Here is a 25,530-nt window from a genome sequence, read left to right on the forward strand (position 1 = left end):
TTGAGTACTGTATTTGCTGTGGTTTTGTCATAAAAGGCTTTTATTATGTTAAATTATGTTCCCTCTGTACACCCTTTAGTAAGTGTTTTCATCATGAATGTTGGATTTTGTCAAATGCTTTTTCTGCATCTATTGAGATGATCATGTGGTTTTTGATTTTTGTTAATGTGGTATATGACATTGGTTGATTTGTGTATGTTGAACCATCCTTGTGAACCTAGGATGACTCCCACATGGTCCTGGCATATGATCTTTTTTATATGTTGCTGGATTCAGGTAGCTAGAATTTTGTTGAGAATTTTTGCATCTATATTCATCAAAATATTGGCCTATAGTTTTTTTTTTTTTTTTAGTGGTATCTTTGTCTGGTTTTGGTATTAGGCTGATGGTGGCATCATAGAATGTCTTTGGGAGTGTTCCTTCTTCTTCAACCTTTTGAAAAAGTTTAAGGAGGATGGGTATAAATTCCTCTTTGTATGTTTGGTAGAATGTGCCTGTGAAGCCATCTGGTCCTGGACTTTTATTTGTAGGGAGTGTTTTTATGACATATTCAATTTCATTTCTAGTGATCAGTGTGTTCAGTTGATCTTGATTCAGTTTTGGCAGGCTGTAAGTCTCTAGAAAGTTGTCCATTTCTTCCAGGTTGTCGAATTTGTTGGTATACAATTGTTCATAGTATTATTTCATGATTTTTTTGTATTTATATAATATACATTTTGATTTCTCCTTTTTCATGTCATTTTGCTTATTTGGGTTTTCTCTCTCCTCTTCTTGGTGAGTCTAGACAGAGGTTTATCAATTTTGTTTACCTTTTCAAAGAACAAGCTCTTAGTTTTATTGACTTTTTCTATTGTTTTTTGAATCTCTATTTTATTGGTTTCCTCTTTGATCTTTATGATTTCCTTCCTTCTGCTGACTTCAGGTTTTGTTTGTTCTTCTTTTTCTAATTAATTTAGGTGTTGGGTTAGGTTGTCAATTTGAGATTTTTCTTCTCTTTGGGAGAATGCCTGTATTGCTATGAATTTCCTTCTGAACACTTCCTTTGGAGGATCCCATAAATTCAGTGTGGTTGTGTCTTCATCATTATTTGTCTCGAGGTATTTTTAAATTTCATTCTTGTTTTCCTCATTGACCCATTGGTTTTTTTAGGAGCATGTTGTTAAGTCTCCATGCAGTGCATTTTTTCTCATTTCTTTTCCTGTGGTTTATTTCTAGTTTCATGCCATTGCCTCACACCAGTCAGAATGGACATCATTAATAAGTCCACAAATAACAAATGCTGGAAGGGGTATGGAGAAAAGGGAACCCTCCTGCACTGTTGATGGGAATGAAAGCTAGTACAACCACTAGGGAAAACATTATGGAGGTACCTAGAAAACTATATATAGAACTACCATATGACCCAGCAATCCTACTCTTGGGCATATATCCAGACAAAGCTTTCCTTGAAAAAGGCATGCATATGCATGTTCATTGAAGCTCTATTCACAATATCCAAGACAAGAAAACAAACTAAATGTCCAATAACAGATGATTGGATTAGGAAGAAGTGTTTTATATATATATATATACACAATGGAATACTACTCAGCCATAAAGAACAAAATAACACCATTTGCAGCAACATGGATGGAATTTGAGACTCATATTGAGTGAAGTAAATCAGAAAGAGAAAGACAAATACCAGATGATATCACATATCTGGAATCTAATATAGTACGCAAATGACCCTTTCCATAGAATAGAAAATCATGGACTCAGAGAACAGACTTGTGGTTGTCAAGAGGGAGGGGGAGGGAATGGGATGGACTGGGAGCCTGGGGTTAATAGATGTAGACTGTTGCCTTTGAAATGGATGAGCAATGAAATCCTGCTGCATAGCACTGGAAACTATGTCTAATCACTTGTGGCGAATCTATACATGTATGTGTAACTTGGTCAACATGCTGTACATTAGAACATTGACAGAACACTGTAAACCAGCTATAATGAAAAAATAAAAATATAAAAATATGAAATACTAATGAATAAAATTACCTAAAGAGACAAATGACGTGTATTTTGAAAATTATAAGACACTGATGAAAGAAATCAAAGAAGACAAAGATGGAAAAATATACCATGCTCTTGGATTGGAAGAATCACTATAGTCAAAACGACAATATTTTCTAAGGCACTCTACAGAATTAATGCAATCACTATCAAATTACCAATGACATTCTTTATAGAACTAGCACAAAATATTTTAACATTTGTGTGGAGACACAAAAGACCTTGAATAGCTGAAGTAATATTGGAAAAAAAAAAAACACAGAACTGGAGAAATCAGGATCCCTGACTTCAGACTACTACAAAGCTACAGTCGTCAATAAAATATTGTACTGGCACAAAAACAGAAATATAAATATAGATCAATGTAAAAGGAGAGAAAGCCCAGAAAGAAACCCAAACACCTATGGTCAATTAATCTATGACAAAGAAAACACGAACATACAGTAGAGGAAAGACAGTCTCTTCAATAAATGGTGCTGAGAAAAGTGAACAATTTCATGTAAGAGAATGAAATGAGAACATTTTCTAACACCATACAAAAAATAAATTCAAAATGAATTAAAGACCTAAATTTTAGGTCAGACACTTTAAACCTCATAGAGGAAAATTCTTTTTGACACAAATACCAGCAACATCTTTTTTTTTTTTTTGTCTTTTTGCTATTTCTTGGGCCGCTCCCGCGACATATTGAGGTTCCCAGGCTAGGGGTCAAATCGGAGCTGTAGCCAGCGGCCTAAGCCAGAGCCACAGCAATGTGGGATCTGAGCCGTGTCTGCAACCTACACCACAGCTCAAGGCAATGCCAGATCGTTAACCCACTGAGCAAGGGCAGGGACCGAACCCGCAACTTCATGGTTCCTAGTCGGATTCGTTAACCACTGCGCCATGACGGGAACTCCAGCAACATCTTTTTTGATCCACCTCCTACAATAATGACAATAAAGACACAACTAAACTAATGGGACCTAATTAAACATAAAAACTTCTGCACAGTAAAGGAAACTGTTTTGAAAACAAAAGACAACCCACATAATGTGAGAAAATTTTATCAAATGACTCAACTCAAAGGTTTAATCTCCAAAATATACAAACAACTCATACAACTCAACAACAAAAAAACAAGCAAGCCAACTGAAAAATGGGCAGAAGGCCTAAATAGACATTTCACCAAAGAAGACATACATATGGTCAGAAGGCACATGAAAAAATGCTCAACAACACTAATTATTAGAGAAATGCAAATCAAAACTACTATGAGGTACCACCTGACACCAATTAGACTGGCCATCATTAACAAGTCAAAAAATAAGAAATACTGGAGAGGCTGTGGAGAAAAGGGAAGCCTCCTACATTGGTGGTGGGAATGTAAATTGGTACAACCTCTATGGGACATGGTAAGGAGGTACCTCAGAAAACTAAATTTAGAACTACCATATGACCCAGCAATCCCACTCCTCAGCATATATAAGACAAAAATCTATGTGGAATCTAAAATATGGCACAAATGATTTATCTACAAAACAGAAAAAATCATGGATATGTTTCCTTCCTCTCCCCCTCAGAAAAGACTTCTCTTGTCCAGGAGGGGAAGGGGAGAGATGTGATGAATTGGGAATTTGGGGTTAGTAGATGAAAACTCTTGCATTTGGAGTGGAAGGGCAATTAGATCCTGCTCTACAGCACAGAGAACTATATATCTAATAAATTGTGAAGGAGCATGATGCAGGATAATGTGAGAAAAAGAATGTATGTGTGTATGTGTGTGTATGACTGGGTCACTTTGCTGTACAACAGAAATTGACAGAACATTTTAACTCAATCATAAATAAAAAATTTAAAAAATAAAATAAAAAAGAACATATAAGATAAACCCACAGCTAACATTCTCAAAAGCAAACAACTAAAAGTATTTCCTCTAAGAGCAGGAATAAGAAAAGGATGTACACTCTCACCACTTTTATTCAACATAGGATAGAAGTCCTAGTTATAGTAATCACAGAAGAAAAATAAAAAATAATTTAATTTGGAAACCAAGAAGCAAAAATCATCACTGTTTGCAGATTTTGTGATAGTATACATAGAAATCCTAAGGATGCTACCATTACACTACTAGAACTCATCAATAAATTTAATAAAGTTTCAGGATAAATGTTAATATAAACAAATCTCTTGAATTTCAATATGTTAACAATGAAAGATCAGAAAGAGAAATTAAGAAATCCATCCAATTTATCATGACATTAAAAAGAATAAAATGAATAAGAATAAGCCTACTTAAAGAGATAAGAGACCTATCCTCTGAAACCTCTAAGACACAGATGAAAGAAATTGAGGATGACACAGATAGAAAGATATGCCATGTTATTGGATTGGAAAAATCAATATTGTCAAAACAACCATTCTACCCAAGGCAATCTATTGATTTGATGCAATCTAATCAAATTACCAGTGACTTTTTTATAGAACAAGAACAAAAAAAAATTATTTGTAGGGAAACATGAAGGAAACCTAATAGCCAAAGCAATTCTGAGAAGGAATATTGCACCTCAGTGTTCATCACAGTGCTATTTACAATTGATAAGACATTGATGTAAAGAAATGTAAACTAAATGTCCATTGACGGATGTATGGATAAAAAAATGTGGTACATCTACAGAATGGAATATAACCCCTCCTCAAAAGAATGCAAAAATACCATTTACAGCAACATCTACACAATGGAATATAACCGCCCCTCAAAAGAATGAAAAAATTCCATTTACAGCAACATAGATGGATTGAGAGATTATCATACTAGGTGGAGTAAGTCAAATGCAAATATATGAGATCACTAATATGTGGAACATTAAAAACAGAATACAAATGAACCTATTTACAAACAGAAACAGACTTACAGATTTGAAAATAAATTTATGGTTATAAAGGGGAAATGTGGGGGGATAAATTAGGAGTTTGGGATTAACATATACACATTACTATATATAAAATATAGTAATATATACACATTACTATATACAAGATCACATACATGACCCAAGATGTGATATATCCTGGAGAATATTCCATGCACTCTTGACAATATATGTATTCTGCTGATTTGGGATTTAATGTTCTATAAATATCACTTAAATTTATCTTGTCTAGTGTGTCATTTAAGGTCTGTGTTTCCTCATTGATTTTTCTGTCTGAATGATCTGTTGATTGCTGTAAGTGGGGCGTTGAAGTCCCCCACTATTATTTTGTTGCTGTCAATTTCTCATTTTATGGCAGTTAATGGTCACCATATATATTGAAATGTTCCTGGGTTGGCTGCATATGTATTTACTATTGTTATATCTTCTTATACGGATCCTTTGATCATGTATTGTCCTTCTTTGTCTCTTGTGACTTTATTTTAAAATCTATTTTGTCTGATATGAGTATTGCTAGTCCTGCTTTCCTTTGACTTCCATTTTCATGTAATATCTTCTTCCACCCTCTCATTTTAAGTCTGTATGTGTCATATCTGAAATGGGTCGCTTGTTATCAGCATAAATGGGTCTTGCTTTTGTATCCATTCAGCCAGTCTGTGTCTTTTAGTCTGAGCATTTAATCAATTCACATTAAATGTAAATATGAATAAGTATGTACTTATTGCCATTTTCTTAATTGTTTATTTCAGGTCTTTTTTTCTTCCCTTATTCTCTTGTTTTCTCTCTTTCGATTTACTGACCATGTTATATTTGGATTGTTTTTACTTTTTATGTGTTATAATTTTTGATTTGTGGTTCCCATTACATTTTGATTTGTGGTTCCCATTATATTTTGATATACAATCTATATTTGTGCAGAATTATTACTGGTTGCTTGTGTCATGATTACAAATGCATTTTCAGTGTTCTGCATTTGTCCTCTCCTCTTCTCATGCTTGCTTGTTTTGATATCATATTTGTCAGTGGGTGATTTCCTACTTTTATATTATCTTTGCCTCTACAGGCGAGTTTTTTTTTTTTTTCCCATGTGTAATATTCTTGTTTCTAATTGTGGCTTTTCCTTTTCTGCTTACAGAAGTTCCTTTAGTAGTTGTTGTAAGCTGGTTTTAAAGTGCTGAATTCTCATAGCTTTTGCTTGTCTGAAAAGCTTTTGATGTTTACATCAGATCTGAATGAGAGTATTTGGTTCCATGTTCCTCCTCTTCTTCACCTCCAATATATCTTGCCACTCCCTTCTGACTTGTAGAGTCTCTGCTGAAAATTCAGGTTTTATCCTTATGGAGATTCTGTTGTGTATTATACGTTGATTTTCCTTTGTGTCTTTTATTATTTTTTCTTTGTAGTTAATTTTGGTCAGTTTAATTAGCACGTGTCTTGCTGTGTTTCTCCTTAGGTTTATCCTGTATGGCATTCTCTGTTCTTCCTCAACTTGAGTGAGAGTTTCCTTTCCCATATTAGGGAAGTTTGGGGGTATAATCTCTTCAAATCTTTTCTCTGGACTTCTCTCTCTCTTCCCCTTCTGGAACTCCTCTGATGAGAATGTTGGTAAGTTTAATGTTGTGCCAGAGGTCTCTTAGACTCTCCTTAGTACTTTACAATCTTTCATTTCTGTGGCAGTGATTTCCACCACTCTTTCTTCCAACATACTTATTTGTTTTTCTGTCTCCATTATTCTACTATTGATTCCTTCTGGTATATTTTTTAATTCATATATTGTGATATTTATCTTAGTTTACTTGACTTTTAATCCTCTAGCTCTTTAGTAAACATTACTTTTAACTTCACAGTCTGTGTCTCCACTTAGTTTTTTTTCCAATACATTGGATCATCTTTACTATCATCACTCTGATTTTTTTTTTCAGGTAGATTGCCTATCTTCTCATGATTTAGTTGTTTTTATGTGTTTTTGTCTTGTTCCGTTGTCTGAAAGCTACTTCTTTTTCATCTCATAACGCCTACTTTTCTGTTTATTGTCCCCATTGATACCATGTAGGTAGATGTAGTAGCAGGCACCCAGTCCTAAAGTTCCTGTGGATGGTAGAGGTTCATGTATACCCAGAGTACTTGATGGGAACAGCAGTATCACACCACCTCTCCATGGGGCTTTGTAGCTGCTAGTGATGGAGAGTCTGTGAGGAGGGTGACAGTGATTCACAGTTCACAGAATTGCTTTTGTAGCATGCTGGGGCAGCAGTGGCTCTTGCAGCACCTCTTGCTACCAGTTAGCACTCAGGACTATTTCCTGTAGCTGGCAATGTCAGTAGCTTTTCCTGCAGCCCCTCGCTTTACTGGGGAGGCTCTTGGGTTTGCTCTCTGTAGCTGTAGGGGCAGACACCATTCTGCAGTCACTCCACTTGTTTGGCCACTCTGACAATCTCTCTCTATTCTTTCTTTGCAGAAGCACTGGCCAGAGCCATGGAACTTGCATGTTTCCCAGTCAGGTAGTTTGTGTTTTCTACAGGGAATGTGTGTAGGTGGCTCTCTTGCTGCTCTTTTGGCCTGTAAAAGAGGGGGCTAGGGTGGGAGCCACTGGAGGAGCCTTGGAGCCTTTCTTATTCCCTCTGTAGTCTTAAGGGTGGGGCTGCTTCCCAGCTGCTGCTAGGCAGCCATTGCTGCCGAGTATCTCTGAGGACTAAAGCAGACTGTCCTGCATCCTGGAAGATCTTCAGGGAAGAAGGCTGTAGTGTTAGATCATGTCCCATCCCTCCAGCACTCCCAAGCAATGGTGCCCAGCCTCTCAGCCTGACTGTGTTGCCTCAACTTACACCCTCAATTGTGGTTTCCCTATATCTAGTCTCTCCTGGCTGTTTCTGTGTGGCCAACCCCAGTTTTTTCCCATATAACCAGCCCAGCTCTTTCTTTGAGTTTAATTTCTAAGGCCAGGTGTTAGTTCCTGATACTTTCTGGCACCATATATGGTTATCAGTTGCTGTAGTAATAACCATTTACTGGGGATTTTTTTCCATTGTAACTGCCTCACACCAATTGCTGTGTTCTCTTCCAATACTCTGAAGTCCCTCCTTTGTCATGGATGACCTCCTCGCTTGTGGGGGAACTCCCTGGGGTGCAGGAGCTTTTCCTCTTTTCAGCTGCCTCCTAGAGGTGCAGGTCCTCTGTTACTTCTTTTCTCTATTTTTTTTCTTTCTTCTTTCCCTTGTCCTAAATGGTTTTGCAAAGTTTTTCTTGCTCTATCAAGTTTTTTGTCCATGTTTAGCAAGTTTTCTCTGAAAATATTTCCACATGTAGATGCATTCTCAGTGTATTTGTGGGAGGAGGTGAGCCTCATGTCCTACTACTCTGGCATTTTCCTCTTTTAATCTTTTTACCAGAGTTAAAACTGATTTGCACATCACCATTACAATACAAGCTTACATGTTTGTATTACACTTTGCTTTATTGTGTTTTTTCAGATATTGCCCTTTTAAAAAAAATTGTACATTTGTGGAAACCCTGTATTGTCAGATGTTGGTTAGCATGATTTAGCAATAAATTATTTTGTTTTGTTTTTTTTTGGCATAACACTATTGCACTTAGTAGACTACAGATTACTGTAAAAGTAACTTTAGTGTATACTAAGAAACAAAAACTGTGCAAATTATTTCATCGTGATATTAACTTTATCATGGTGGTCTGAAGTATTCTTATATTAGATCATTCTCTCTCCCACATGTGACGGAACATGACAGAGGATAATGTAAGAAAAAGAATGTGTGTATACATATATACATATATACTTATACACAGCTGGGTCACTTTGCTGTAGAGCAGAAATTGTCAGAACATTTTAAATCAGCAATAATAAAATTTTTAAAATTACAAAAAAGATTATTCTGAATATAACTATATATTTACTTTTGTTAGTGACTTTTATACTCATAGGTCTTTATGCTATTACTTATTGTTCTTTCATTTCAACTAAAAAAAAAAAAAAAGCTCTTTAGCATTTCTCCTGAGGCAAACTAATAGTGATAACATCTCTTAGCATTTGTTTGGGAATTTGTTCATGTTCCCTTCAATATTGGAAGATAATTTTGAGAGCTATAATATTCAAGGTGTCAGTTTTCTTTTTTCTTTCTTTCTTTTTTTTAGTTCCCTAAATGAAACTATCATCTCTTGCTCTTCTGCTCTGCAAGATTTTTGCTGAGAATCCCACTGATAAACTAATAACGTTTACCTTCTATATTGTCCCTTTATTCTTTCAAATTGTTCTCAATGTGTTTGGATCCTAACCATTTGATTGTATTGTGTCTGGAGGTTATCTTTTATGAATAGATCTTACTTGGGGTATTTTCAGTTTCATCTAGATGTCAACATCCCTTCCATGACTTGTAGTTTTTAGTCATTTTTTTAAAAAATGTATGCCTTTCTCACTCTCTTCCTTCTGGGACCCCCATTATGTGAATATTTATTCCTTTGTTGGTGTCACATAAATCTCATGTGATTGTTCATTTTTTATTTATTTTTTATTTTTTGTTTTGTTCTTCTAATTTCTTTCTTTTTTTCTGGATTTTTAGGGCAGCACCCACAGCATATTGAAGTTCCCAGGCTAGGGGTTGAATCAGAGCTACAGTCGCCGGCCTACACCACAGCCAAGCAATACAGGATCCAAACCACATATGCAACCTACACCACAGCTCACAGCAATGCTGGATACCCTACCCACTAAGTGAGGCCAGGGATCAAACCTGCATCCTCATGGATACAAGTCAGATTTGTTTCTGCTGAACCATAATGGAAACTCTCTGTTTTTCTAATTTCAAATGATCTATGAGTTCTTGTATTTTTTTTTTCTGTTTGATTGATTCTGCTGTTGAAAGTCTTGGATAACTTTTTTCCAGTTCAATCACAATATTCTTCAGTGTCAGGGGACACAATGGCTCCTAAGGCTGCTTCAGGGTCCAAGACAACCCACAACATAAATTAATTTCTACACACATGCCTCTCAGGCCATAGATAGGCATGCCTGCTATCAGAAATGTCCCTGGACCATGACTGGGTTACAGGGATGTTTTAGCATCCATTGTTTGGCAGAATTCAGTGCCCTATCTCCAGGTCATGGACAGTTGTATCCCCAGTTTGGTTTCTGGGAGGTAGGATTTTTGAAGACCATAGATATGAGGAGTCTGAATTATACTATCAGCTTCTATGGGGTCCACAGCAAGGACTGAGATCAAAGGGATTTTTGAAGTCACAGGTGGGCATAATTCCTCTGAAGTCCCTTGATAAATAGTGCTAGTGGCAGGACCATGGCCAGAGAGGAATGTAGCTGAGTCCCCAAATGGCCTAGCATTTGCAGGTCTGTAGACCAGTAGCTTGTGAGCTTGCTGCCTGGAAATCAACCTCAGTTTTCAAAATGGCCCACCTTGAACATGGGTTCTGCTGGGTTATTTTTTGTTTTCTGTTTTGTATTTTTTTGCAACTTTCTACTTGGATCGTAGAACTCTTAAAAAGACACTTTTGTCTGTAGAAAGCTAAAAATGTATTGTTGCTATGGGAGATATGAGCAGGGGGTTCCTTTCCAACATTTTTCTGATATCCCTTCTTTGAATATTTTTAAACTTTCATTATTTATGGATTTTTATGGATGCCTGATGAAAATATTCTATCTGATATATGATTTGTGTACCTTTATTTTCATTATTTCTAGTGTCTTTTGATTCACAGAAGTCTTTATTTTTGATGAAGTCTGATATTTATTTTTTGGTGTTCCTGCTTTCAATGTCATATCAAAGAAATCATTGAAAAGCTAGCATTATGAAGATGTACAATTATGCTTTATTTGAAGAGTGTTACAACACTTACATTTAGATATTTCATATGGCCTTAGATGATTTTTATACATGCTGTGAAGTAAGAATCTAATTTCTTTTTTTTACGTGATTATTTTATAGCCCTGATACATTTTATTGATGAGATTATTCTTACTCCTATTTAATTGTCTGGTAAACTCGCCTAAAATCAATTTACTATAGACATTTGTTTATTTCTGGACTCTCAATTCTATTCCATTGATTTGGATGTCTTTACTTATACCAGTACCACACTCTCTTGATTATTGTGGCTTCACAGTAAGTATTGAAATTGGAAAAATCTCTTCAAAATATGTTCTTTTACAAGATTTTCTTGGATATTCTTGGTCTCATACAATTCTATATACATTTATAATCAGCTTATCAGTTTCATCAAAGGAGCCAGCTAAAGATGCTGCTAGGTTTTGGTTGAATCTGTAGGTCAAATTTTGAAGTAATGTTTGTAACAATATATCTTCCAGAGACATGAACATAGGATATATCCTGAGTGTTTTGATCATTAATTTCTTTCAAGACCATTGCATACTTTTCAAAATATAAGTTTTGTCTTTCTTTGATCATGAGCATAGGATATATCCTGAGTGTTTGCCCTTCTTTGATCATGAGCGTAGGATATATCCTGAGTGTTTTTGATCATTAATTTCTTTCAAAATTGTTGCATACATTTCAAAATATAAGTTTTGTCCTTCTTTAAAATCATGGTTATTTGCATATAATTTATAATTTTTTGTTCTATAGCAAATAAAATTATTTTATATTTATTTATAATTTTTAAATTTTAGTTGTATAGATTTATAATCAGTTTTTTCATATTTATCATTATACTCTGAGACCTTAATAAACTCATATTTATTTATTTATTTATTTATTGCTTTTTAGGGCCACACCCATGGCATATGGAAGGTCCCAGGCTGGGGATTGAATTGGAGCTACCATTGCTGGCCTATGCCATAGCCACAGCAATGCAGGATCCAAGCCATGTCTGTGACCTACACCAGGTCATAGATCTGTGACCAAACCAGATCCCTGACCTACTGAGCAAAGCCAGAGAGCAAACCTGCATCCTTATGGATACTAGTCAGATTTGTTTCCACTGCACCACAATGGGAACTCTAATTAACTCATTTATTGGTTCCAATATTGTTTTAATATATGTCATATTTACATATGCAAAATCATGTCATCTGTGATTGATTAATACTTCCTTTCCAATTTGGATGTTTTGTATTTATTATTTTGACTCTTTATCCTGACAAGAATTTTTAGTACAGTGTTGGAAATAAAAGTGCTGAGAACGTACATCTTTGTCTAATTCAAGCTCTTAGAAAGCAGAATTTCACCATTAATATAGACATTGGATGTATATTTCTCATAGATGTTCTTTACTAGGTTAAGAATTTCCTTTCTATTTCAAATTTTTTGATTTTCTTCAAATGCTTTCTATACATCTATTGAAATCATTATTTTTTAAAATTTTTCTATAAATACAGTGTACTGCATTAGTTGATTATAAGATGTTAATCCAACCTGATACTCCTGGAATAAAGTTCATTTGGTCATAGTGTAGATTCCTTTTAAACTGGGATTTCTAGTATTTTGCTAAGGATTTCATGTGTCAGCATTCACAAGGGCTATCATACAAAAGACCTGTATTTTTCTTTTCTTGTCTCTGTAAGACTTTGAGGTGAGTAAATACTGGCATCATACATTATGGTAAGAAGTATACATTCCTTTTCACGTTTTCAAAAGAGTTTGTTGAAAAAAAATGTTCTTAATTCTCCTTCACATATGTTGTTGAATTCTCTAGTGAAATCATCTGAGTTTGGGTTTTTCTTTGTGGATAGAATTTGTTACTAATCCAATCACTTTATATGTTATATAACTGTTTATATTGCCTTTATCTTCAAATGTCGATTATGGTAATGTGTGTCTTTCTGGAAATTTGTCCCTCTCAAAAAACATTTTGTATATATTCATAGGTTGAAGTCAAACTTCTCATGAGGTATCCTGTTGTCTGTCATCATTTGTTGAAAATAATATTTTTTATAATGGAATTCATGTGTATGTGTATGTGTATGTGTGTGTGAAATAAATGTGAAAGTCATCTCTCAACCTGTGGATTTCTTAAATTTATTTGACTTTGATTTTCCTTTTATTTTTAATGTTTTATTCGGGTATAGTTGATTCAGAATGTTGTGATAATTTCTGCTGTATAGCAAAGTGATTCAGTTATACATATACACACATCCATTCTCTTTCATATTCTTTTTTTCTTTTCTTTTGCCTTTTTAGGGCTACACCTGAGGCATATGGAGGTTCTCAGGTTAGGGGTCTAATTGAAGCTCTGGATGCTGGCCTATGCTACAGACACAGCAATGCCAGATCCAAGAGGAGTCTGTGACCTACACCACAGCTCCTGGCAACACTGGATCCTTAACACACTGAGCGAGGCAAGGGATTGAACCCACAACATCATGGTTCCTAATCAGATTCATTTCTGCTGTACCACGGTGAGAACTCCCTCTTTCATATTCTTTTCCCATTTAGATTATCACAGAATATTGGGTAGAGTTCTCAATGATATACAACAGTTCCCCATTGGCCAGTCATTCCATACACCACAGTCTGCGTAATCCAATCACAAATGCCTAGTCCATTGCTCCCCTTTGGTAATTACAAATCTGTTTTCAAAGTCTATGCATCTGTTTTTGTTCTTCAAATAAGTTAATTTATATCCTCTTTTCAGATTCCACATATAAGTGATATTTATGTTTGACTTTGTTACTTCACTCAGTATGATAATCTTATCAAAATATCATTTTCTTACTGTCTTAAGAATGTCTTTTAATTATCTGTTTAGATAGGTTAGCTTATGACATATGCTTAGTTTTTAGTTTTTCCTTAATTCAAAATTGTCCTCATTTCCCCTTTGTTTCTTTTTATTCTTCTTTGACTTTTCATTTTAGGGCCACATGCACTGCATATGGAATTTCCCAGGCTAGTGGTTGAATAGGACCTGCAACTGCTGACCACAGCCACAGCAACAGCAATGTGGGATCCCCAACCCATTGAGCAAAGCCAGAGATCAAACTTGCATCCTCATGGATACTAGTTAGATTCATTTATACTGTGCCACAATGGGAAACTCCCTCACCTTTATTTCTTAAGAATGTGTTTTCTGTGTATAAAATTCTGGATTTATAATTCTTTTCCTCCTACATTTGGAGAATCTTGTGCCAATTGCTTATGGATTTTATACTTTCTGATGAGAAACCCACTGTTATTTGATTTTTTTTGTTTGATGTTTTTGTTTTGTTTTGAAATTTTTTATTACTCAAATGAATTTATCACATCTGTAGTTGTATAATGATCATAACAATCTGATTTTGCAGGATTTCCATCCCACAGCCCAAGTACATCCCCCCACCCCCCTAGCTGTCTCCTTTGGAAACCATAAGTTTTTCAATGTCTGTGAGTCAGCATGTCTTTCTTCCACAAAGTAGTTCAGTCTGGCCTTTTTTCAGATTCCACATGTCAGTGAAAGTATTTGATATTGGTGTCTCATTGTATGGCTGACTTCACTTAGTATGACAATTTCTAGGTCCATCCATGTTGCTAAAAATGCCACTGTTTCATTCCATTTAATGGCTGAGTAATATTCCATTGTGTATATGTACCCCATCTTCTTGATCCACTCCTCTGTCGATGGTCATTTAGGTTGTTTCCATGTCTTGGCTATTGCAAAGAGTGCTGCAATGAACATCAGAGTACATGTGTATTTGCGAGTCATGGTTTTCTCTGGATAGATGCCCAGGAGTGGGATTGCTAGATCAAATGATAGTTCTATTTTGACTTTTCTAAGGAATCTCCATACTGCTTTCCACAGTGGTTGCACCAATTTACAATCCTACCCACAGTGTACTAGGGTTTCTTTTTCTCCACACCCTCTCCAGCACTTATTGTTTGTAGACTTTTGGATGATGGCCATTCTGGCTGGTGTAATGTGGTACCTCATAGTGGTTTTGATTTGCATTTCTCTAATAATGAGTGATGTTGAACATCTTTTCATGTGTTTTTTGGCCATCTGTATGTCTTCTCTGGAGAACTGTCTGTTTAGATCTTCTTCCCATTTTTAGATGGGATTGTTTATTTGTTTTTTTTTGGTATGGAGGTGCAGAAAGTGTTTATAAATTTTGGAGATTAATTCCTTATTGGTTGATTCACTTGCAAAGATTGTCTCCCATTCTTTGGGTTGTCTTTTTGTGTTGTTTAGTGTTTCATTTAATGTGAAGAAGATTTTAAGTTTGATTAGGTCCCATTTGTTTATTTTTCTTTTTATTTTCAATACTCTAAGAGGTGGATCTGAGAAGATGTTTCTGTCGTTTATGTCAGAGAGTGTTTGTTCTATGTTTTCCTCTAAGAGATTTATAGTGTCTGATGTTATATCTAGGTCTTTACTCCATTTTGAGCTTATTTTTGTGTATGGTGTTAGGGAGTGTTCTAATTTCAATCTTTCCCATGTGGGTGACCAGTTTTCCCAGCACCACTTACTGAACAAGGTGTCCTTTCTCCATTGTATATCCTTGCCTCCTTTGTCATAGATGAGTTGGCTGTAGGTGTGTGGGTTGAATTCTGGGCTTTCTATCCTGTTCCACTGATCTGTATTTCTGTCTTTGTCCCAGTACCATGCGGTTTTGATGATTGATGCTTTGTAGTATATAGTCTGAAGTCCAGGAGCCTGATTCCTCCAGCTCCATTTTCCTTTATCAGGATGTCTTTGGCTATTCTGGGTCTTTTGTGCTTCCAAACAAACTTTTATATATATATAGTATTCTTTTTGCTTTCTTTCAAATTTTTTTCTTTTTTAGTTTTCAGAAGTTTCATAATTATATGCTTTAGTGTGGATTTCTCTGGGATTTTCCTGTTTGGTAACATTTTAGCTTATTAAATCTTTAAGTTCTCTCTCCCTCCTTTTTTCTCTTGCTAAAGTTTAATCATTTTGTCTTTGACTACTTTTTTACTTTTTTCAGTTTCCCCACTTCTACTCTTTTTTTCAAGGGAAACTGATAACTTGAATATTATGTCTTTGTAGTCCTATAGATCCTTGAGTGTGTACTTTTGTTTTAAGTGTATCTTTTTCTCTTTTTCAAATTGGTAATCACTATTTTTCCATTTTCAGATTCAGTGATTCCTTACCTTATTTATTCTGCTAATGAGTCCATAATGTATTTAATATTGGTTTTATGTATTTTACTTCTAAAATTTCCATTTGATTTTCTTTTCTATGTTCTACTTCTTTACTGAAAAATTTTATTTATTTCTTGATGTTTTATTTTTATTTCAACTGTTTGTAATTGTTCGTTGAATCAATCTTATGATAGCTCTTTTGAAATATGCATCAAATAAATTCAACATCTGTGTCATCTCATTGACAACATCTGTTTATTTTTACTTTTCAGGTTGTTATTTTCCTGTTTCTTTTTATAACGGGTTATTTTCAAAAGTATCTTGCATATTTGGGTTATTATTACTTGGCACTTTGAATCTTATTTAAATTTTATTTTACTAGATCACTTCTGAAACCACACAGCTTACTGCATGGTGAGGGTAAAGTCAGGATTTCCACTTAGCCTTCTTTGACACCTTGGGGAAGAGAAGCACCTCACTATTACTCCTCAAGTGATCTTCACTCACACTGACATGCAATCACACAGTGGGGATAAAAACACATGTGTGTTAATAATGGATACTGGTAGCAGCATCTTTCTTACTGCTTTCTTACTATAATTACTTATGTCAGAATATCAAGTTTAAGTTAGTCTAATAACCTACATTGGGACATGCTTTCTCCTTTTCTATTTTTTGCAATATTAGTAAAGATATTTTCCCCTAAATGTTTAGGTACATCACTAAAATCATCTGAACCTTGATTTTTGTATTACTACATGTTTTGATTAGTTACAAGTTCATTTTTGTTAAATTTTTCTTTAATTTTCATATTGAAATTTCTTTACCTCTTTTTGTCAAGCATATAACTTAATTTAAAAAATGCTAGAATACATGAATATAACAAAGTGAGATAATACAGATCAATAACAAAATAAATATTTCTATATACAATTAAATATTTTATATAAAATTTTTGATAACACAAAGTATTTTTCAAACATAAAATTTTTATCCAGGGACACATTCCAAGGCCTCCAGTGGATGCCTGAAATCACTGATCATACCAAACTTTACATATAGTATTTTTTCCTATACATACATATTTATGATTTATTAATTAGACACAATAATATATTAACACTAATAATAAAATAGAGCAGTTATAACAATAAATTTTAGTAAAAATTATGTGAATATGGTATCTCTCACTAGCTCTCTCAAAGCATCTTTTGTAAAAACTTTCCTACTCTTTTTTTAAAATATCTTAATACACAAATTTAATGCATTTTTTACCTTAACAAAGATAACACAGATACAATTTTATAGTTTGAAGTGCCATAGCAAAACTAGCACTCTTTTCTTTCCTTCTTGTCTTCTTCATAATTTCACAGATAGAAGATTCACTCCTCAGAATATGCTTTTTAAAATTTCCTTATCAAGTCAAGAACATTCACCTTTTCACTTAAAGGGAGAATTCTGCAACCTCTCTTTGGCACATCCAAGTTGCAACAATCACTGTCCTTTCACTATGGGGTTTCCAGTAACTAAAATAAGGGTTACTTGAACACAAGCACTGCAAAACTATGGGTGGAAGAAAGCAGGGCCATAGACATTGAGCCTGAATGCTTGGTCATAAAAAATCATGACTCCCTCTTGGAATGCCTAAAGGGATGTGCTAGGAAAGAATAGACACTGCTTTGCTAAAATGAAAAAAAAAGGGACTAATGCAATCTCTTTGCTCTTCTGCAGGAAGTTACATTATGTCCTAGATAAATGCTCTTGTGACTTTGTTGCTAGTGGTTTTCTCATCAGGAGAGGGCCTTGAAGCTCCCTGTGCTGGTTTAGCAAATAGTATCTATAATTTTTCTGAAAGTTCTGTTTCTCACATTTCTGCAGCTAGTCTTGCCATCTCTGTGTTTTTCTTAAGCTGATCTCCAGGCATAGCCTAAATTCTGACTGTGGTGAAGGATGACACAAAACTGCAACAGTTAACCTAATGACCAAGATGATTACTAAGTGACTAATCAACAGGATTTACTTGACAAAGGGATGTTTTGGACCCCAGGTGGGGAGGTTTTATCATACTACTCAAAAAGAAAACACTTTAGAATTCATAAGTTGTTTATTTCTAGAAATTCCTATTTAATATTTTTGGATCACAGGTGACTATGGGTAACTGAAATTATGGAAAGCAAAACTGTGGATTATGGGATGAACTACTGTTTAAGAAATGCTATGCAAAATATTTATACTTAAAATTACAAAATTAAAGATGATAAAGAAAAATTATGTTTACATGCATAACATCCTTGTCGTTCAAAGCATAATGTAACATAATTCTCACTCAGTTGATCTCTGGACTAATATAAACATTAGAGGTAAATGAATGAGAAGTTTTTTTGTGATCTTAAATGATAATTTCTATGAGAACACACACACAAAGAGCTACTGATCATAAAAATTTTAATTAATTAGTTAATTTTTTTTAGTTTTTAGGGCAGCACCCATGGCATATGGAGGTTCCCAGGATAGGGGTGAAATCATAGCTGCAGCCATTGGCCTACACCACAGCCACAGCAATGCAGGTTCTTAGCTGTGTCTGCAACCTACACCACAGCTCACAGCAATGCCAGATTGTTAACCCACTGAGCAAGGCCAGGGATTGAACCTGCCTCCTCATGGATGCTACTCAGATTTGTTAACCTCTGAGCCATAATGGGAACTCCTGATCATAAAATTTTTAAATGATAAATTGGGCTTTATCAAAATTAAAACATTTGCTCAGCAAGATACACCATTTTGAAAGCAGGCTAGGCACAGAGTAGGAGAAAATATTTTCAAAACGTATTCTTGGTAAGACACTTTGGTTCAAAATACATAAAAATATTTTACAGGTCAATTATGTAAATACAAGCAAAAAATAGCAAAATACTTGAATATATTGATGAAAAACTATATATGAATGATGAATTAGTGCCTAGAAGATAATCGACTATGTCATTTTTTAGGGAAATTCAAATTTAAAAAGGATATAGAATTATACACTTCTAGAATAATTAAAATTTTAAATATTAACAATACCAAATGGTGAGGAGAATGGAACACAATAGAGAAGAGCAAAGGAAGAGTTTATTAAAGGGCAAAAGTGAAAGTATACACTCAGAAGAGTGAAGGCATCTTTGCTAGAAGCACACTAAGGAGTTTTCTGGCCCATTTTTTCTTTCATTTTAGTTCCTTGCCTGGGGTGATGATTTCTTAGATTAAGGTTGAATAATTCACTGATGGGAAGGTTAAGGTGGAGCTATGATTTCACCTGTTAATATCAGCTTCTACTCTTGAACACTCAGCTCCAGAAGCCACAGAACATATGCTCTAAAAGCTGTTTTCCTTTAAATTTTCCATTACTAGTCAAATACCACACATGAAAGGTCCTACAGTAATCCTTTGTAGCTTGGGCATTTCTCCTATGTATGCTCTGACATGCTCTGTGGATTCTATGGTCAGATTTCCCCATCGTTGACTTTTAAAAAATGCACGATCTAAAGGTTGAGTGTTAAATTTTATTTGGGCCAAAATGAGGACTTAAGCTGGAGAGGCAACATCTCAAGTAACCCTGAGAGAATTGCTCTGAGGAGGCAAAGGCAGAACGAAGTGCCAATTTCCTGTTCATACTATTCAGTTGTCAAAAAATTTAATCAAATTCTAACTCATGTTCCTGAAACTGTTCCTGCATGCTTCATAATCTCATTAAGTATAAAACAAGGAGGTGGCTTTACCTTTTTATGTACTGCCTATAGATAAGGAAGCTGTCCTTGGGCCCAGCCCTATCTTTCCTGCCTCAATATGAATTGATTAAAAGAAAGTTAATTTTTTTAATTGTCCCAATTTGGTCTACAGAATATTGAGGAGAAAGTTATATGCCACCCAGTTTAATATTTCAATGTATTAAAATATATGGTATCAAAATAGAAAAAAAAAGTAAAGTTTATAAATATTACATATGGGATGATTCAGACAAAATTTAAATAAAGAGTATAACATTTCACAAATTAAATAAAACATAATCATTTAACAATTCCTATTTCTTACTGAAGAAATAATAAAAACTGTTTACCACATATGTTTAAGAAATTGTTTCTAGTTTTCTGTCCTATGGGTTCAACCTCTTGAAATATACATTTTTGATTGATATAGTTCTTCGTATGTGAATCACATCTTGCTCCACATCATACAAATAAAGTTATTTATTTTCCTTTTATTAGGACTGATTTAAAAACAATGTGTGTTCCTTGACCTGCAAGTAATCCTTTTTTACTCAAAACGCCATAATTTTGTTGAGTATATTGTTTTTTTAAGATTATACCTAAAAGTTTTTGAAATGTGCTGGCTGACTGCTATTAATCTTTGACAATGGCTCCTTAGTGCTATATTTTAGAGCTCTCTTTCTTATTCAAATGACTGTTACCTTCTTCATACTGTATTGCTGCATAATTGGAGGGGGGGAAAGGAAAATTTCAAGTAGGTCTTGGAACTTACTGATAAAAGAAGGAACACACAAAACCAATGCCTAATGCAAAGCCTGATGCAAAAGCTAAATAATTGAGTGTATTCAGGGTTAATACTTTATAATCAAGTAATCTACATATTAATGTAATAGGTAAAATTAGTATTTAAAAAATATTGGAATATAGTTGACAGAAAATTGTGTTAGTTTCAAGTGTATAGCAAAGTCAATCAGTTATACATATATGCATTCCTTTTCAAAATATTTTTCCATATAGGTATTATATGTTTTTGAGTATATTTCCCTATACTATGCAGTAGGTCCATGTTACTGGTATATTTCATATAAATAGTACTGTGTATATAAAATATTGGTACTTTTTAGAAGTGCAATTCAACAATAAAATCATATAGTTTATTCTAGGTCAATGTTATGCATGTTTGTTTAATGTCCAATTATAGTATTTATCTTTAAATACTACATTTAGATACATCTTCATGCTTTTATTTGATGGACCTCAAAATAGTTTCCCTCTGTTGACGGTTTTATTTTACACATGATTTTAAAATATCATTCTGTCAACCAAAATAAATGCAGAAACCTGCAAATAAGAAAAAGAGTTTATTGGGAGTTTTAAGAATTGCAACATGGACAATTTTGAGTTACAAACTTAAATGTTCTGCTCCAAGAGGAATAGAAAATGATGGGGGTTTATTAAGGCAATACACAAAGGTATTCCAGAGAAGCTACATAGGTTATTTTACAGAACTATAACAGGTACGAGCAGGCATTCAGTAATATGGTGGAATCACATTGGTTGCTAAGCTGTGGTTTCTAAGAAGTAAGCAAACATGTCCAGGGGGAGTTGAGAACGGACATGGGATGTTGTGAATAACTATACAAATAAAATTTATTCGAGATATAAGTGATGTCATATAGTATTTGACTTTCTCATTCTGACTTACTTCACTCAGAATGAGGGTCTCTAGTTCCATCCATGTTGCTGCAAATGGCATTCTTTTGTTCTTTTTTTATGGCTGAGTAGTATTCCATTGTGTATATATACCACATCTTCTTAATCCAGCCATCTGTCGATGGACATTTAGGTTGTTTCCTTGTCTTGGCTACTGTCAATAGTGCTACAATGCACATGTGGGTGCATGTGTCTTTTTAAGGAAACTTTTGTTCAGCTATATGCCCAAGAGTGGGATTGCTGGGTCATATGGTAGTTCTATGTATAGATTTCTAAGGTACCTCCCTACTGTTCTCCATAGTGGTTGTATCAGTTTACATTCCCACCAAAAGTGCAGGAATGTTCCCTTTCCTCCACACCCTCTCCAGCAGTTGTTATTTGTGGACTTACTAATGATTGCCATTCTGACTGGTGTAAGGTGGTACCTCATGATAGGTTTGATTTTCATTTCTCCAATAATCAGTAATGTTGAGCATTTTTTCATGTGCTTCTTGGCCATCTGTGTATCTTCCTTGGAGAAATGTCTATCCAGGTCTTTTGCCAATTTTTCAATTGGGTTGTTGGGTTTTATTGCTGTTGCATTACATAAATTGTTTGTATATTTTAGAGAGTAAGCCCTTCTCAGTTGTGTCATTCAAAACTATTGAATCTAATATGTGGCACAAATGAAACTTTCCACAGAAAAGAAAATCATGGACTTGGAGAATAGACTTGTGGTTGACAGGAGGGAGGGGGAGGGAGTGGGGTTGATTAGGGGCTTGGTGTTAATAGATGAAAACTATTGCCTTTGGAATAGATTAGCAATGAGATCCTGCTGTGTAGCACAGGGAACCGTGTCTAGTCAATTTTGATGGAGCATGATAATGTGAGAAAAAAGAACATATATGTGTATGTGTAACAGGGTCACCATGCTGTACAGTGGAAAAAAAAATTGTATTGGGGAAATAACAATTAAAAAAAAGAAAACAAAGAAAATTTATTAAGGAGATTAAAAAATAATTCAATGATATAGGATAAAGACAGAGAAAGGGAGTTGAGTGGACCAAAGGAAAAATAAACTATTCCAAAGAAGACACTCATCAAGAGTGCAAAATCTCAATGAAATGTCTGCTAAGGCAAAGACTCAAAACTGATTATACAACTTAAAAATATTTAGGCTATCAGGATGTCAACCCAAAAATATGCACAACTTATAATTTAAGAATTATTTTATTTGGGGCAAAATGAGGGCCTTTCAGATAGCTCTGAAAAACTTCTACAAATAGGTAGGAGAGAAGGTCAGTATATATGTGATTTGGGTGAGGGAGAAGGTATATGCAACCAAACCCACAGTTTATAGAAGGATACTGCTAGTTTCATGAAGGTTTGATTCCCAAAGGGCAGGTATAAGTCACCATGAAGGATTTTAGTGATGTGAGGAGATGTGAAATTTGGGCTCATAAATAATTCTTTTGAAAATATCTATCTGTAGACCAATTTTGCCAATTTTCCCAGAGTAGAGAGTGCCTCACACCCAAGATCCACCCTGAACAATTTCAGTGGGTGTTTGGGATAGGCAGCTGCAGTGGCTCATGATTAAGTCTATGTAGAGGCAGATGCCAAGTGCCAGTCACCGGTTCACAGTGACATATCAAGTGTAATTTTGGTAAAATTGATTTAAGGGTGTCTTTGAGTCCCCCTAATTATCAAGTGTCTGGATTGTATATAAAAATTATGCACCCTGCATTGAAGATTTAATAAACATGTTTGAGCAAGTTCTGAGCAAATAGCATGCAAAATGTGCTGGCATGGGAGAATGATAGCTTCGAGAATAGGTTTTTTAGAAGGGAGAAGATTAAAAAGTAGAACAATTCTGTATGTCTACTTTCTAGCTTGCACTTGTCTGGAATGTAGAAATAATGGAAGAAATTGCAGCAGACACTTTGTGACCATGAAACAACTGTAAGATAATGAAAGCTAAATGGTGGAGATAATAGAACAAAGAGGGAAACAGAGGTTGGGAAATTGATGCTTTGTACCTACCACTGTGTCACAGAGATGTTTGCTGTAGAATTCTCTTAACTGGGAGCTAAACAAGTTTAGGTGACTACTATTTAAAGTCATTAGCAGCAGATCTTAGTGAAATTACCTCCACGCATACACCTTTGACATCTGGGTATACCCTTCACCATGATTGAAAATGAGTAGCAGTTGATACATATAGTTTGCTATTATTTGTGAGATGTCTTTCAATTTTACAACAAAAGTAATTTTTAAAACTGATTTATTTATATGTATTCAAATCAAATATGGTGAATTTGCATGTCATTTTATAATCAGATTTAATATAAAATAGCCATTGCATCCCATTTATCAATTAATATTTGGCTGTAGTATCTACGCTCTGAAAGATATGTTTACTTGAACAAACTCCAGAATCAAATGGTTGATATAATCATCTATGATAATACTAGAAAGCTTGTTGTTTGCAATTATTACTCATCATCATTTACCAGTGTTATTAAGTATGCCAGTATTTTGGGAAGTTTAGAGGAAAGTGATAGAAATTTAAAAAATTGAATTAAATGTCAGAGTAAAAGCAAAAATTACACAATGCTATATGCCAATTATATATCAACAAATCTGAGAAAACATCACATAAAATATTATCCAGGATAGACTACATGTTAATCAACGAGACAAATTTTTAAAGGATTAAAAAAAACTCATTTCATGTCAAATTTACATTTGATATGTGCTATCCCAAGAAGTAGACCTGATTATTCAGTGGTTTGTCTCTTAGTTTTGAAATAGGCTTAGCATCAATGCAATAAATACAAGCAAGATATATCAATAAATATATTTTATAATGTTTTCTTTAAAATTCAGTAACCATATGCTCCAGTGCAAAAGTAATGTGTAAGTCAGCTAATGGCTACATCTTGTTGTAGTAACACAATTCTAAAATTTGTCTGTTGCTACCAAAAGATTAGTGACAGGCATGAATGATGTCTGCAGTCCTATTGTTTTTTCTCTTATGGCTCAACATGTGGTTGCAGTCACAGCCGTCATCCATTTATTTCACACAAGAATAAAAAAGAGAGACATACAGATAAATACCCGTTATATGAGGCCCTTTCAAAACTGCCCAAGAGACTTATCTGATGATTGTTTTCTCTCTGAAAGAAAGAATAAAATATAGATTTTCATTTTCATCCTTAGTGAATTTCTATTCCACAAACAGATATTTTATTAGATAATTAGATGTGGAGTATGGATTTGGAATTGACAAATAGTCTTTATTCCAATGTGCTTGAAAACAAAAGAAATTGGAATGGATGTTAAATAGCAAATTATCTGAAGCTGGATAATTATTCATATTGTAAAAAAAAAAAGAAGAAGAAGGAGGAGGTTTGTTGAACCCTCTCATTAATTTTCATATTTACAAAGTGATAATAAATCTTGTTTCTTACTCAAAAATTTTGGACTGTACTATAAGTAAGAATTTCTTTCTTTCTTTCTTTCTTTCTTTCTTTCTTTCTTTCTTTCTTTCTTTCTTTCTTTCTTTCTTTCTTTCTTTCTTTCTTTCTTTCTTCCTTCCTTCCTTCCTTCCTTCCTTCCTTCCTTTCTTCTTTCTTTCTATCTTTCTTTCCTTATTTCTTTTCTTTTTTTTTTTTCTTTATGGCCACACCTGTAGCATATGAATGTTCCCAGGCTAGAGGTGGAATGAGAACTCAAACTGAAGGCCTACCCCACAGCCATGGAAACACTATATCAAGCTGCTTCTGTGATCTGAATCTTGTGGCAACACCAGATCCTTCAACCACCAAGAAAGGCCAGGGGTGAAACCTGTATCCTCATGAACATTATGCCAAGTTCTTAAGCCACTGAGCCACAATTGGAACTTCTAAACAAATTTTAATAAGTTTAAAAGATTGAAAATATACAGTGGTATAAAACTGGGTATGGAAAAAGGGAATCTTGTGTACTGTTGGTGGTAAGGTAAATTTATATATTTACTATGGAAAACTATATGACGGTTCTTCAAAGAATTAAAAATGGAACCACCAT

At 34.4% G+C, this 25,530-nt stretch overlaps 1 pseudogene; it reads right to left on the reverse strand.

Moving 5' to 3' along the window:
* Positions 1 to 23,631, reverse strand: part of LOC125124564 (tubulin polyglutamylase TTLL5-like) — a 30,709-nt pseudogene extending 7,078 nt beyond the window's left edge.
* Positions 23,632 to 25,530: the final 1,899 nt, after the last annotated feature.

This window comes from Phacochoerus africanus, chromosome 4, assembly GCF_016906955.1.
Source record: "Phacochoerus africanus isolate WHEZ1 chromosome 4, ROS_Pafr_v1, whole genome shotgun sequence".
NCBI lineage: Eukaryota > Metazoa > Chordata > Mammalia > Artiodactyla > Suidae > Phacochoerus > Phacochoerus africanus.